Genomic DNA, 15,967 nt, shown 5'->3' with positions numbered 1-15,967 from the left:
TGGGCTGATTTCATTTAATATTCTCTACATTATACAATTAAATTAAGAGTTGTTTTTGCTTGTTTGTCAATCTATTCAGTGCATGGGTAGTGATGCTTAATTATTATTTGTATTGGAGCCAAACATGAATTGTCATATCACTGAAGTCTAACACATCAACAGGCAAAACAATAGGAAGAAATTGAATCTTGAGTTAGTGGTAGGCATGTTTTATAAGTAGACAGCAGGTGGTGCTAGGCAGGGGTGTCGAACTCAAATACACAGTGGGCCAACATTTAAAAAAAAAAAAATAGGTACTAGTCGAGGGCCGCACTGGTTCAATGTTTATTGCAAAACTTATTGAAATGAACTTATTGCACATATCAAACCTGGAACTAACAAAGCTTAAATGATTGCCTATAAAAACAAAGTTAAACATGAATCAGTTGCATTCATTTCTTATGGCTCTCTACAGCTTTTCCAGAGTCATTTCTTATGATTACATTTTTCCACAGGCCAACAACAGCTTCAAAAAACTATTTCCCTCAAAGAAAAAACCAAACATGCCCTGTTGTCACAAGAAAAAAACTTTATCTGCATCTAATTTTTTGGGCAAAATACCATAATATAAAGCACAACAAGAAAGGATTTTCATAAAAAAGATATATGAGAATGCCTGTTCAATGTTAACATCTATGTGGCTTTTGCACCACCAAAACAAATACAAAAATGTTGTGGTTCTTCAAAACGATAAACTTTTCAAAAGCAATATGTAGTGTGATTAATTTAGTTTGAAAGTGGGTTTAACAATCTATTCACGGCTTGTGTTTTACCAACATATAATAATAGTAAAAAAAGTCTACACGCTCAGCGGTTTTTGTATACTGTGGGGTTAAAACTGTAGAAACAAAACAGGTTTGAACAGGTTTGTGCTTATTATGAATAATTGTTGAGCTGTCCCAGTTGACAATAATATCTTGGTCCATCTTCTTCCCGCAACTCTAACATATGGTGTAAAGGTGACAGACAAAAAGAAGAAGGCTGCAGCTCTTAGGCCTCCTTTACATTATAGCCGGTCCCATAGAGCAGATAGAATAAGCCTGAGACACTTTAAGGACTCTCTCCTCTTTTGCACAGTTCTGCAATTAGCCAAGAATAATAGGTGGCTCTCAGTTAGTGGGGACAACCACAGGAATTTGCACAGCAACACCAGATTACATGCTTTGTTCTGACATGTTTAGCTAGTTAGTCCAGCCATATGCCAGCATGCTGTTGTGTCCATGGGTAGACTTCAGGAGCAGACTCACCAGGTACACCCCAAGGACAACAATTCAGAATAGGAAAATGAAAAACAGGAAGGTGGAGGGGCTACTTTGGTATTCTTCTTATACAGTAAAAGTTTGAAGTCTTTTTTATGTTGATCGTGAAGCTTATACAGGATCCTCTGTAGTCAAGAGGTAAGATCAAGAGGAAGCGGTAATTCAGATCCAAGAAAAAGTCTACCTTGTAACCAATAGTTCTGTTCTGCCGCAACCGTCATCCCATGTGATGATCTCATACATTTAATACATTCAGAATCATTATCTATTACTCTATAGGTGTCGTTATGGAATAGTTTCAAATTGGTTTACAGTGGTACACAAGAAATACAACAGAGTACCAGAATAAAGGTGCATATGCTCATATGGATGTAGAAATACAGAGACTTGTGCACACAAAGAAGCTTCATGACAAATAATACTCATATGACAAGATACTACCATGGTTAATTTATTTTGCAAATGCAAGTGTTGTAATGAAAGTACACACATTTGATTATTTGGACTGTCAATAATGCAGGAACTCACATAGACATTTGACTTATGACCTGTAATAGATAGTTAAACATCTAAAACAAAAGGGTCACATTGATACATTACTTTTTATGTAAGTCTATTTTTTATATATAGGTTGAAGTTTATTGGTAAAGATTGTAAGAAGTTTAAATGAGAACAATTAATCACCCTTACCTATGCTTCAGCATAAACATATTTGATTTCATAATTATATGGTCTTGTTGTAGGCCTACCTCACATATGCCTACAGACTTCTATCCCAAACAAGCACATTATTGCCACACAGGCATATAATAAAATGCGATACAATCCAATTAGTACAATAATAGGTCATGATGTTATCATAATTGAATTTGAATCACGCATGAGTTTAGCATTTTATTCATTGCCTTTACTGTCCCAAAACGCAGCACTGTCATTCTGTGGCAGCACTTGGGAACTTAACATTTCCGAGGTGTGTATGAACGCAGCATGACGCCGCCTGTGGTGGCTCATTATCTGGCAACCGGAGTGGCAGCGGACAGAAGAGAGGGGATCCCCGGGATTTTTACACTGAAGCCAGCGTAATACTAACATCAAACATCTGAAAATCGCGGGGGGAAACTCGGTCAAGCTCCTCCCAGACTTCGTAAGTTAAAGTATTTAATTATCAAATCGACTAATCCAATATTTTAATTTTCAATTAAATTATGACGACGAATGGAAGTTTCTCTTTCGGTGTTAGCACAGGCTAACGTAAGTTAGGCTAGCTAGCATAGCTTGATCTAAGCTAACGTGCTATGTCCACAGTGTGTGTGTGTCTCAGTTAACGTTACACACATACACCGAACCGAGCACAGGAACAAACCGACTCTTAAACAAGTGGAGGAATATTTTAAACAAACTTCCCCGTGAAACATTATACTGGGATGGACCGATAATATGATACAATGTAAGTTTTTATATGTTAAAACCATAATGAAGCTACAGAACTCTGAGATAAAAAGGGGATATGTGGATGTAATTAACGCTTTATTATTTGTTATTTGCTCATCTTATTATGTTTTACATGTATGTAGTTAACTTCTTAACTGCAAATTGGTCACTTTCAACATTCTCTTGCACTATTTTATTTCTGTTCTGTCCTGCTTGCACTATTTTTGTTAATGTTTTATGTCTCATTTGTATGTTGCATTGTTGAAGGAGCCTTTATATTTCCCTTGCCATGACCACAATGAAGCTACTGTGCGTATGACAATAACACCTTTGAATATTGAATAAATGTAGCGATTCTCTGTCTTGGCAAGCGAGTGTCCAGGGAGCTGGCGTTAGCATGATAGCTTAGCTAGATGCTAACACTAGCATCTAACTGAGATGGGGTCGATTTCATTGTCTCTCGTGTATCGCTATTTGGACGCGTGCAGACATCGAAATATTATAATATCTAGAATCACATTTAAAGGCATATGTGCTCTTAGTGTTCAGTGACTTAATTAATTGTAACCTCTCTAATAGTTCTTAACCACAATAGGGCAGTAAGCTCGCGTTAGTAAGCCGCTGGTTTTGTAGCCGGACGGATGGACAGGTTGTTGTTGGCAAGCCAAGTTAACGTTAGCATGAGATAGCTTGTTGTTGTTGATGTTTTTTTTTGTAAAAAAGGTAGCTTTTCCTTTGGGCAAAGTTGGGTCACTGAAGTTTAAGAACATCATAAACCAGTATTGTCATTGGGTTTTTCTTCGTCGAGTGTTCTGAGTTGCGGATGGGTTTGATTATGGCTTCATGAGCCATTGATCTCACAACTTTGTCAGATTAGCTCAACCGTGGAAAGCCTTTTTATGGAGGCGTAATGGTGGACGGTGTTGCCTCCGTCAGGGTGTGTGTCTGTCTGTCCACGACGGGGTAGGAGCTATCACCCACGCCAGACTATAGACAACAAAACGCCTACTTTGCATTTTCACCAGAATAGCATTATTTCTGTATTTGAGATACAATTAAACACCTTATTATGTATGTAATGAGGGGTCTACGTGTATGTTTTATTTCTACATATACTGTTCGTGGAAGTCAATCATCTGAAGGCATTCCTGTGATATTAAACAGTTTCTGTTAATTGAGGGATCTATAACTTGTGAGATGTGTGTGTATATTATAAAGTCTTGTAATGACTCTGGGCTTAGCCTTTGATGTTTTTTCAAGGCAGTCACATCCTTTACAGCTAGGGGGGTCATGTTGCTTGAGTGCTCACTTCAGGTCCGTTTTTTTCATTCACCTGTCTTTTAAAGTGTTTAAGACAAACAATAGTGTCTGTGTCACTACCTCTGCCTAGCAAGTGCCCTCCTTTTAGAGCAAGCAGACAGTTGGCACCCTTGGCTAGGGATGGCGGACACATTTCGCTTTGCATTTTATGATCGGCCCATGGATTAGCCTGACAAGGGGTGTCTCTGGTGAAATACCCTTCTGAGAGTGATATGACCAGACAGGCAGGACTCGATATCCACTACTATTCTGCTGCATCAGGGCTGAAGCATTAACATAATACATCTGTATTTTTCACCAATGGTAGTTTAGCTTGTCACAGGATCAAAGGTTGCTCGTTGTTGCCCTTGTCACGTTTGTTATGGTTATATTATTATATAGTGTGGCATTTTTATGTTTTTCCTGTCCTTCCTTTTTGTATAGTTCATCCCTTATGTTACACATGCATGTAAAGCATGGTCAATGTTTAGATCCTATTCATAACATTGTGATTCTTCTTATATATCTGAATTTAACTAGATTAACTTGCATCATTGTTTTTGTTGGTCTCGTCAGGAAATCATTTGTGAAGGTGTGAGATATAAGCACATCTGTTTTACACAAACATGGCCCAACAGTAAATGTTCCCCCCCAAAGAAACATACCTCACAATATTCTTAGTTTCTGACCTATTCTATTGATTAACCACCATTTTGAGACCTAATATGTGTTATAAATATCTGCTTAGTAAGGCATAGCTGTAGTTGCTTGCATCCATCCACCCACAATAGTCTCTGAGGCTGCGGCCACACGGGGACGAAAACGGCTAAACGCATAGGATTAACGCAAACGCAATCGCAAACAAGCTTCCGTCCACAGACAATAGTTATCCGGATAGTGTCTGCCCACACGAGACCGCTCCGTTTAGCTCCAACCGCTGGAGAAGCTGCAGTACATATGCAGGAGCCTGTACGTGGCGCTGTAACTTCCTCCACAAAAGCAGCGAAGAAGAATGGTTGTCATGGTTGCCCTTCTGTTTATTCTCCGCGGTGGGGGCCGAGGGAACCGGGCAGAGTTTTTCGCCAGTCAACGTGTATTAAAGTTTAAATCTTCCGGACAAAATTATAAAAGTGCCGGTCAAAGGTCTTCTTTGTTATTTATTGAGCTTTAAAACAAATGAATAACGACTCTATATATTATAATAATAAAATACACGGAGCCTCTCTTTTTCCTCCCTCTCTTCGGACAGCGTCAGTGTCTGTCTCATGCAGCAGCTGATCCAGTAATGAGTGACCCGGCCGACAGTAAAAATAAACATATTTATAACTAGTTTAGGCAGTTTGAGAGGTAATTAAAATAGCTAAGGGTGATGATCTGACTTGAAGTGTGTGTTTTGCTGCAGCGGGAGGAGCTGCAGGTGAGCAGAGCTGCGTGTCTCCGTCCTGTCAGATTAGACTTCACTCGCGTTTAGGTCCATATCGAGAGAAAGATAAATAATCTGAATTCAGGGTGCAGTTTACTTTGACGTGGGGGTGAGCAGCAGAGGTGGAGAGAGGCGGGGCTATTGCCTCATCATTATTGCTGTAGATGTTGCACAAACAACTGTAGCATGGTCAATAGCGTCCGGAGCACGATAGCAACTCTGCGATCCGCCATTGTTGTTGTTGTTGGTGGCGAAACACTTCAGCAATGGCGCGGGGTAAGCGGAGGTGAGCAGAAGAGGTGGGGAGAGGCGGGGCTATTGCGCAATCACTATCAGTGATCTGAAAATGTTCGGATAGGGCGCACACACGGAGCCGTTTGACCCCCCAGAGAGTTGCGTATGCCGTTCTATCCACCTTGGGACCCGTTATCGTTTCCTCAGTCGTTTAGTGCCGTATTTGGTCGTCCTCGTGTGGCCGAACTGTCTATATGATACTAAACAGTAACGCAAACGACCGTTTTCGTCCTCGTGTGGCCGCAGCCTGAGTAGCCCACTGTAGGACACAGTTTTACCACAGCAGTTAGTTTGGTCGGAGGTGTGAGCCCAGGCATTGTGAAAAGGTTAACAGGAAATGCAACCAGTAAAGCATGTCACATATCGACCAGCTTTGCGATCATAAAAAAAGGCTTTACAGCGAAGCTGGCTACACTGAGCTGAATTCTTTAAGTTATAAGATATTTTTGAGATAGACTTTTCCTTAAGTATTGAAAGTAATATGATGCTTTAGTCTGGTTGAAAACATGGAGTAAAGTCTTCCAGGAAGGAAAGACATGCACAACTCAAGAACACCATTCTAAAAGATAGGAGACCGGAAACAAGCACATAGAGGGGGGGTGAGACATGGCCTTTAGCACATAGAAGACAGAGACTCAAAATGAGGCTGAATCCCCAAAGGATGAAGATCCCAATCCAAAACATCTGGAATGAGGTGACCACAGTCAGGGGAAAAAGAGGGGTCCCAGGACGGCTGATAGTTCAACATAGAGAAGCCTGAGTAAAAAGGGAGGACAAGGGGCAGAGAATAGGGAGGGAGAGATAGTCATACAGCTTTGACCCTTGTGATAGTGGAAAAGTGGAGGTTTAGAAAAATGCATTGACTGATTGAAAATATAACTATATCCTTGTCTTTGTTCTACCAGTGTATTGCATCAGATTGAAGAGGACAGGAGTAGTCGTATTGGCCACAGGGTCCCACCCAAAAGCCTTGGGCAATTATTGGAGCTTGAGCAGAGCAATCCTCCAATGTTTGCCTGACGGAACAATTTCTTGTTTATCCTGTTGGACTTCATATTAACTGTGTTTACAGTTTGTGACCAACCTTTCTAAAACAGTTGGAGGTACATGCATGAGTGAAGTTAAGCATTTTTTATTTTACGGCAAACACATTTTGAGTTCAGACTCACACAGAAGATGCGCCGGTGAAGATGGCCGCATTGTCTTTGGCTCTCTCCAACTCTGCTCTTTTTTCGTATTTTGTTCGTGTTTATTTACTTTAATATTGTTTTAATATTGTCTGCTTATCTGTATTATTGTGTTGCATTGTTGGAGAAGCGTGTGACCTAAGATTTTCAACGACATAATTACTCTGTATGTTAGTTTGACAATAAAGAACCTTGAACTAGTCCAAAGCCACAACCACAATTCCCGTACTTGTTATCGCTCCGATTTTAGTAGTTTTCCTTTGGTAAATAGCCACCTGTTGACCAAGTGTGCCGTATAAAAAAAAAAATGAGACAAATGAATTTTGATTCTTGATTTAAAAAGTAAGACGCTATGTTGCTTGTTAAAAGATTGCCCTGTGTTTTTGTATAGGCTCTCTTTTTCTTTTTCTTTGCAGAGAAATGTAGTGAAGATGTTTTGGTTCCCTTTTTTATTTTGGTCTTCATATTGAAAGACAAGCATGACGCAGTGTTCACACGGTGGCGTGCGTTGAAGCTTGCCGGTGAGCTTGTCTGAAACTCGACCAACAACCAATCACATGAATCTCCCGCCCCGGACGCACAAGCACGCGGTTTGATTGGCTAGAGCTTGCACTGGCATATGATTTGATTGGCTGACGCTTCCGCCGAAGCTTCAAAAGTTGAACATTGCTCAAAAAAGCGAGCAAAGCAACGCTCCCACAATGCAGTTCGGCAAAGCGTGACGTCACCCCATTCAAAGTGAATGGGCAGAAGCGTTGAAGCTTCAACGCACGCCGCCGTGTGGACGGGCCGTAAGTCTCCCAATAATTCATGTTTATCATTGTTACAAGAAATACTGTGTCATCATTTGTAACATTTTGCGGTATTTTAAGAGTAAAGAGTGAATGTTTGGGGCGATAATTGAGATCTGAAAGTTTGTCACTTTTGCTTATGTCTGTTGCAGTGGATTCAATTGGTGAATGGACATTTAAACTTTTTTTTTTTTTTAATTAACATCTCAAACCACTGCAGGCAAATAACCCTTTATTTGTCTGCGCCATAGTTTTGAGGGGGGACAAAAAGTGCATGCTGTAGCAGTTATTTAACCCTACGAGCCATTCACTCATACAGAGTCAATAGCTAAGAGAGCGATAAGATAGCAGTCATTGTAAATATGACCCAGTGTTGCAGCCCAGCATCGCCTGCAATGCTACAGAGACTCCAAAGGCCTTCAGCAGCACTACAGGGGATAGTAGAGAAAAGCTCAACTTGATGCGATGCGAGCGACAACCAGGCGAAGGCTAATCTGACTTGTTTCATTGCCCACAGAAATGGAAGCACTGAGTTGTCTACTACTGGAGAGTAAGAGCAGATATTGGACTGCACTGTTAATCAGTCTTGCCAGCTCAAGTGGCATTGTTGTATTAAAACAGTTTCCGCAACATGTAACATTTTCAAACAAAACTATTCTATATTTTCGTTGGAGTATTTTAGTGCTGGATTGGTCTGTGAATTGGTGTTGGATTTTGTTAGACTGTTGTTTTGAGAAACTGATCACCATTTAGTTACTGTCGGAAACCCCCTTCACGTCTACAAAGGGAAGGTGTTTGATACGTCAAAGATTAAACTCTGGGTGGAGTATTGTTAAGACTACACATTGTGTTTATGAGCGTAAGGGAAAGTACATTAAATGTATGATGATGATACCCATTTTTAAGTTCAGCTGGCGCAGAAATAACCCAGGTTACAGCCACATTTGGACACTTTTACACTACTTGTGTTTCACAGCTTAGAGTGCAAAGTTTATCTTTTTTAAGAGATACATTGTGATGGCAATGTCATAACATACATAGTGAGATTGTTTCCACATATCAAACCCCCCAGCCTCCAAAGTTTGCAAGACAAAGAATTTGACCAAATATTTGACTGCACTCAATGTAGTTGGAAAAGGATTAACTGGTGTAAAAAACTCTTTAAGAATGTAAACCGGTAAATCCTTATGATACATTTTCAAAACAGTAGTGATGCTGAAAAGGAAGACTTGCTTATTTGTAAAATGATTATCAGGTTTTGGGCATTGATTACCATGAATACAATACTTGTCTACCAACTGAATAGCCGACTTCTCTCTCTGTCCTGTGTTTTGTCAATCTAGAAGACTGTAATAAAAAAATGTAAATCCATTTTCAGCATTTAATTGCTGGCTAAACTGCTAAACTGTACTGCTTGCTAAACTCCTTGCCCCTTAGATGCAGCACTTAAGAAGGTTAAAAACCATGATCCTAGACCTTTACCAAGTAAACCATTTTGATCTCTTCTTCGTTATTAACAAGATGCACTCAGTGCATGACATTAAGGATTTTGGGAGATGGCCCTGTGGGCCATCTAAGCTAATTTACAGATGGCCCTGAGTCCAATAGAGATTGCCCTGAGAAATGCGCACGGACGAAATGACGCACGAAGGGCTTGGGGGGCCTCCCCCTAGAACATTTAGATTTTTGCAGGTCTTAGATGCTGTCTGGTGCATTCTCTAGACTGAATTATAAGATGAACCACCACAATATTATATTTTTCAATTTTATTCTTCATTTCACTTGTTTGTTTGTTCTCGTTTGTGTTTGCTCACTTGCATGCCCTGCATAGCTTTAAGAAATACTCAAGTTGTTGGTCAAGACACTTTCCATCTGATGAAGGCAAATGCCTTCCCAGATGTAAAAAAGTAGAAAACATTACATTCAGTTATAACTGCCAAAACAAACATTATTTACACTATTATGGCCCCTGTTAAAAATGTTTGTAATGTTATCTACTGTAAGTTGGTCGAACGAATGCCTCCTCATCTGGAAGCTGACCGAGCAGACCCGAGCAGCAGTCGAGAGGAGCCGAGCGCGTCCGCGAAGCACACAAAATGTGTTCCTGTTAGCCGGCAAATCTAAATCTCTTTGATCAAAATGTCCAGTCAAAATAATTTCCCTTTAGCGCAATACCGCTTCAGTTGCGCCACTTATGTGACAGACAAGAATAGTCCATTCTAAAGTCTAACACTTAATGTGGAGAAAGAGTTGTCCTGTATGGGTTGATTGTGCGTTGATCTGTTGGTAATGCCTCGGGGTTCCGGTGGGCATGTAAACACATGCATAATGCTGCGCTATACTTTGTGGCCTCACCCAGTTGCATAGCGACACTTATTCTTTAGGTGTCTTTTAATAAGCAGGTAGTCATATCATTAGCTAGAACTAGCTGGACCTGATCGATATGGACATAAACGCGAGTGAAGTCTAATCTGACGGGAGAGAGAGAGATCAGCTGCTGCTGACGAGTCGACACCAGCTCTGCATGATCACATGCAGCGGTGAGCGGACAAAACACACACTTCAGGATAGAATATCACACGTAGCTAATTTAATTACCTCTCAAACTACCTAAACTAGTTATAGATATGTTTAGTTTTACTGTCGGGTCACTCATTACTGGATCCGCGAGCTGCATGATACTGGCATAATAGATTGCCCGATCGGGCAACCAGCAGGTGAGGCTTCATTGCCCGATCGGGCAACCAGCAGGTGAGGCTTCATTGCCCGATCGGGCAACCAGCAGGTGAGGCTTCATTGCCCGATCGGGCAACCAGCAGGTGAGGCTTCATTGCCCGATCGGGCAACCAGCAGGTGAGGCTTCATTGCCCGATCGGGCAACCAGCAGGTGAGGCTTCATTGCCCGAGCTAAATACTAGATGGCCCCGGGCCATCGGGCAGTCCTTGATGTCGAGCCCTGCACTTGAGGTCGTGAAAATGATGCTACATTGTACAAGTTTTATTTTTCCTATCTTTGCCAATTGCCTAAACAAACCTTGCAGGTTACAGCACGTCATCCAAATGAATCATTCATTCATTGGAACTTATATAGTCCCTCAGTTGAATTATTCTTAGGAAATGCTTGGTTGCCGAGGGCTTACTAGTCAACAATGTGGCATGGAAAGTTTTTCTGCGTGCTGAATTGTTGATTGAGGATTTTCTTTTTGAGTGGAGGTTGTTGTTTGCCTATGCCATATTATTATGTTCGTTTACCACTATTCTGTACATCTGAGATCTGTGTTTTAAGATGATTTTAAGTTTGAATGTCTGTCTTTTTGATGGATTGATCACATAAATCATCAATTCATAAAACATAATGCAATATTGTCACATGACATATTGCGGACCTGAAGTCTAGTCTAAGAGCCATGCAGGGGAAGGGGTTGAAACGATCCTGTTTTATCCTGTTCTTCGCTCATTTAGAGGTTCTGGTCTATGACTAATGTTTGGGATTGGTGGTGCAGATCACTCACTAGCGACAAACTCCAAAGAAGCCTCAAATTGGAGTGAAGGTTGTTCTATTGGACGCACTTTTCTTTTTTTCTTTTGATTTAAATGTGTACAAAATGTGCAATTAATCCCAATTAAAGATATTCAATTCCAAATGTGCCCCTTGTATTGTGTGGTATGCTCTTTTGCATCGTGCACTGGCGACAAGCCCATCTCCTAGTGGCCTTGAGTGGTACGCTTTATTGCTTTACACCCTTTAAGCTCTTTTTTCCCTCTGGTCACTTCCTGCTACCATACATTTCTGAGAAATGTAATCCGATAGCTTTCTGCGTGTGTCCTGGCACTTCAGTCTGTTTGTGGGTATGGGCTTCTGGTTTTAACCATTAACCATTTGGAAGCAATTTGGCTGAAATTGGAGATTATCCCTGTCTACGGTTTTAGAAAACATTTAGCCGTTCCTTTTTATTATAGCTAGTAAACATTTGTGGTTGAAAAAATGTATCCAGTGATTTGATGCTACTGAAAAGCACGACAGAAGGTTGACCTAAGATGTTAAAATGCTTTACAATGTCATCATTTTGGACATTTCTCATGTCATTTTAAGGCCAGGTGGTTATTTAAAAATATCTACGTGTGGGTTTTGCGCATTGCACATGTGTGTTTGTGTGCTTGCCAACTCCCGAAGAGATGTGGGAAGTTATAAAGGTTTTCTTATGTGTATGTTAGTCATCTGTTATAAGGGTCCGTTTACTCGTAAATCAGTGTGTTCTCTGTGTTTAAAAACAACCAAAGCAATAGTTGTTTTAATGTGGCAATATGGTCGCGCATTCTTGTATGCTCACGTATAAAAGTCTGGTTTGCACTTCCTGAACTTAATGCTGTTGTCACGTTGCTGAGGGAGAATCCAGGTGGAGACATGCGCACACATACATACACTCTGCGTGGCTCGGGCTCTGGCTCTCTCTTACACACACACACACACACACACACACACGCACACACACAGAGGAACACACACACACACACACACACGCACGCACGCACGCACGCACGCACACACACACACACACACACACACACAGAGGAACACACACACACACACACACACACACACACACACACACAACACACACACACACACACACACGCACACAGAGGAACACACACACACACACACACACACACACACGCACACCACACACACACACACACACACACACACACACACGCACACAGAGTAACAGGAAACACACACACACACACACACACACACACACGCACACAGAGGAACAGGAACACACACACACCAACACACACACACCAACACGCACGCGCACACACACACACACACACACACACAGGAACACACACACAGGAACACACACGCACACACAACACACACACACACACACACACACACACACACACACACACACACACACACACACCACACACAACACACACACACACACACACACAACACACACAACACACACACACACACACACACACACACACACACACACACACACACACACACACACACACACACACACACACACACACACACACACACACACACACACACACACACACACACACACACACACACACACACACACACACACAGAACACACACACAAACAGGCGGCCTGGCAGATTCAGGGTTAAAGGCTTCCATTTTGTTAGGTAACACCCTAATGGTCTGATCTGTCAGTGGCGTTAAAATGGCAGGGGTTTAACCCTTGGTGTTCGGGACACAACCAGTAGGGGCACACACACTCGCACATACACTCTGGGCTGGCCGAGCCTACAACAGAACAACTGAGGAGGAGGAGGGGAGTGTGTGAGGCAGGGAGGGGTTGAGAGTAGGAAGACGAGTGAGCAAATGAAAGAGAGAGAGAGAGGGAAGACAAGGAAGAGTATTTTTCACTTGGGTACAGTTAGATTATGGCTCAGCTAACCACATGCGCTCTGCACCCTTCTCCCTCCCCCAACCATGGCACCATCTCAGCTGGGTCCCTGCCCCCACTCCTAGCTTGGTGAACACAGATTAGCATAGGTAGTCAGGTATTTTTTCTCTATTAAGATAATATCCCAAAGGAAAAAATCTTTACTCTCTGACAACCTGAAATGATTTTGGAATTGAAAAAGCGCATTGGACCATAAGACTTGTGTAAAGTATTAGGAGTTACCTTCATGGCGACGAGTAGTAAGTAACCCCCCCAAATGTAAGATTGTCATGTCTTTAGCCATAGCTGCTAGTAAGAAAATCAGCAGTTTGAGTGATTAATTACATTTTACAAAGACAAGGATCCTTAAGCCACACAAAAAATAGGTGCCTCTTTGCTGTCTTTTATTAGGCAATAATAATCCGTACTTGTATTGCTTTCATTGGAAATTATAATTGTTGTTTCCCCTCTTATTGAACCCTAAGGACACACTTGAAAAGCCTCAGTATTTTTAAAATGGCTGTTAATGTGTTGGCTGGCTGGGTCCAATCCCAGTGGGGAGATCATTACAGTGCAGCAGATGAGAGGCTGCCTGTACCTGAGGGATGAGCTGTTTCCATTGATCTGCACTCTATGAACTACTGGACACAAAAGGAGAGCGCCGGAGAATAAAACCTGTAGTGTCAGTTCAGATCACACGATTTCCATTTGTCCTCAGGCAATTGCACCTTAATCCTGCTGTACTACACACATGCATGGGAGATTATTTGCATCCATAGGTTTATACAACCCTCACGGCCCGTCCACACAGCAGCGTTCACTTTGAATGGGGTGACGTCACTTAGCCTCACTTTTCGCCGAACTGCATTGTGGGATGCAAAGCGGAGATTTCCAGGCATCTCAGGCTTCAAAAGTTGAGCAATGTTCAACTTTTGAAGCTGAGGTGGAAGCATCAACCAATCAAATCCCGTTTATTAGGGATGCACGATATTGGTTTTTTGAAACCGATAACTTCCTGTTTCTCAAGACCGATACCGATAATAAAAAAAAAATTACGCCACTAATTATTTTAACGCGATTAACGCATGTGTATTTTTTTACCTTGGCCGCCCCGTAGTTTCAGAGCGCATCGAGTTTAGAATACCATCTACAAGCTGATGCTGACAGCCCCGCTCCTGCCGCCCGCTTGTGGCAGACCACACTTCCACGCTCACCGGCAGGCACCGACTGGCCATCGGGAGGACCGGGAGGGTGTGTGTATGTGTGGTCCGAGCGAGCGAGAGAGAGAGACCTTACGTGCATTGTTGTTGTTAGCATCTGGTGCTAGCTAGCTGCGCTAACGGATATAAGGCGCTGTTTAAATGAAAACAGAGGAGCGACGTTTCGCCACAACTGCGCCGAGCACTTGACTTGATGCAGGAAGCCAGACAGTGGGACATTGTACGAAAAGTCAGCACACTCAGCAACATGATTGCAGCATCCAGGCAGCTCCGGTTCGAGCATATGCCTTGAGTTGCACATAGCTCCAACGCGCGTGCGCAGACACACTTTGTATTGTATTATTGTCTTCGTACGCTTTTAACACACCATCGTAGCGATGGCGATGTTTCAGGTGACTGATCAGGTATTAGTATTAGGGAGCGCTGGATTTGTGAAGAACTCCCCTCTTCCTAAACCACTAACACCACAGTACTGGCAAAACGGGAGGAGCCGAGTGAAAAACAAGCGCCCCTCATCCCAATCCACCCACACCGCAGTATTTTTTTCTTTCCCAAAAAATATATTTTATATTATCGGGGCTATTAATACTGGTATCGGGTTTATCGGGATGACGTCATAATTCTTAATATCGGACCGATAATTATCGGGCCGATAATTATCGGGCCGTTAATTATCGTGCATCCCTACCGTTTATGCAAATCTGACAGTACCAGCGCTAGCCAATCAATCAGCTTGTAAGCTGTGACATACCGCAGTTCATTTTCTATATTCCTAACAAAATGGAGGAGAAATTAGTTATTGCGGTAGCAAATCACCCGGTTCTTTATGACCAGTCCCTATTTACTTACCGGGATACAAACCGGAGGAACCAGGCATGGAGGGAGGTGGCAGAGACAGTGGGTGAAACTGGTAGGTTTTCGCCTGTTTGGGGATTTTACATCCAGTTTACTTTGTTTTAACATTGCTATTGCTTTGTATGTCGGGTTGCTCGCAAAAAATCCCCAAGCTTCAGATACGCCCACCTCCAAGATTTTTTTAACGCTGCTGTGTGGATGTACCGTTACAGAAAAATGCAAACGTTCTAAATGCATTGATCCTTCTTTGAGGCTTTGTTACTGAAAATCATGCAGCTTAGTACAGACCTTTTTTATTCATATTTGTTTAAGATTGATCTAAATAGGCCTTTTGTTTTGATCCAAGATCTGCTCTGCCCTTAGGCTTGTTTTACTCTGTTGAAAATGAGAAGAATGTACACTCTTCTCTATAGTCTCCTGAGAGGAACAGACACAGATCACTAATCACTGGCTCCGTCTCCTACGCTCTTTATCGTCCTCTCGCCATTTGTGTTCATGTTGTATGTAGTGATGTAGCAACCACAACTACATACTATAGAGAATTCTTTTTTAATGTGGCACCCAGATATGTGCAGGTTTATAGTGACAGAGTTCATCTTTTTTTTGTTTCAAGGTGCAAAAACAGGAAGCATGCCATGCAAATCAAATGTGACACACCTACAGCAAAATCAACCACATTTTTGTTTTGGGAGCGGGTCATATTTTAACCTAATCTAAAAGGAATCATT

General features: G+C 41.9%; 1 protein-coding gene across 3 annotated transcripts in view; it reads left to right on the top strand.

The window, feature by feature from the left end:
* Positions 1-2,303: 2,303 nt before the first annotated feature.
* Positions 2,304-15,967, top strand: part of gatad2ab (GATA zinc finger domain containing 2Ab) — a 31,045-nt gene continuing 17,381 nt past the window's right edge. For all 3 annotated transcript variants that reach the window (XM_034080856.1, XM_034080854.1, XM_034080853.1), the window contains exon 1: positions 2,304-2,442. The gene's annotated coding sequence lies outside the window, so the exon portion shown is untranslated. The remainder of the gene's footprint in view (positions 2,443-15,967) is intronic.

This window comes from Pseudochaenichthys georgianus, chromosome 4, assembly GCF_902827115.2.
Source record: "Pseudochaenichthys georgianus chromosome 4, fPseGeo1.2, whole genome shotgun sequence".
Classification (NCBI taxonomy): Eukaryota; Metazoa; Chordata; class Actinopteri; order Perciformes; family Channichthyidae; genus Pseudochaenichthys; species Pseudochaenichthys georgianus.
This window is presented reverse-complemented; position numbering and strand designations above follow the sequence as displayed.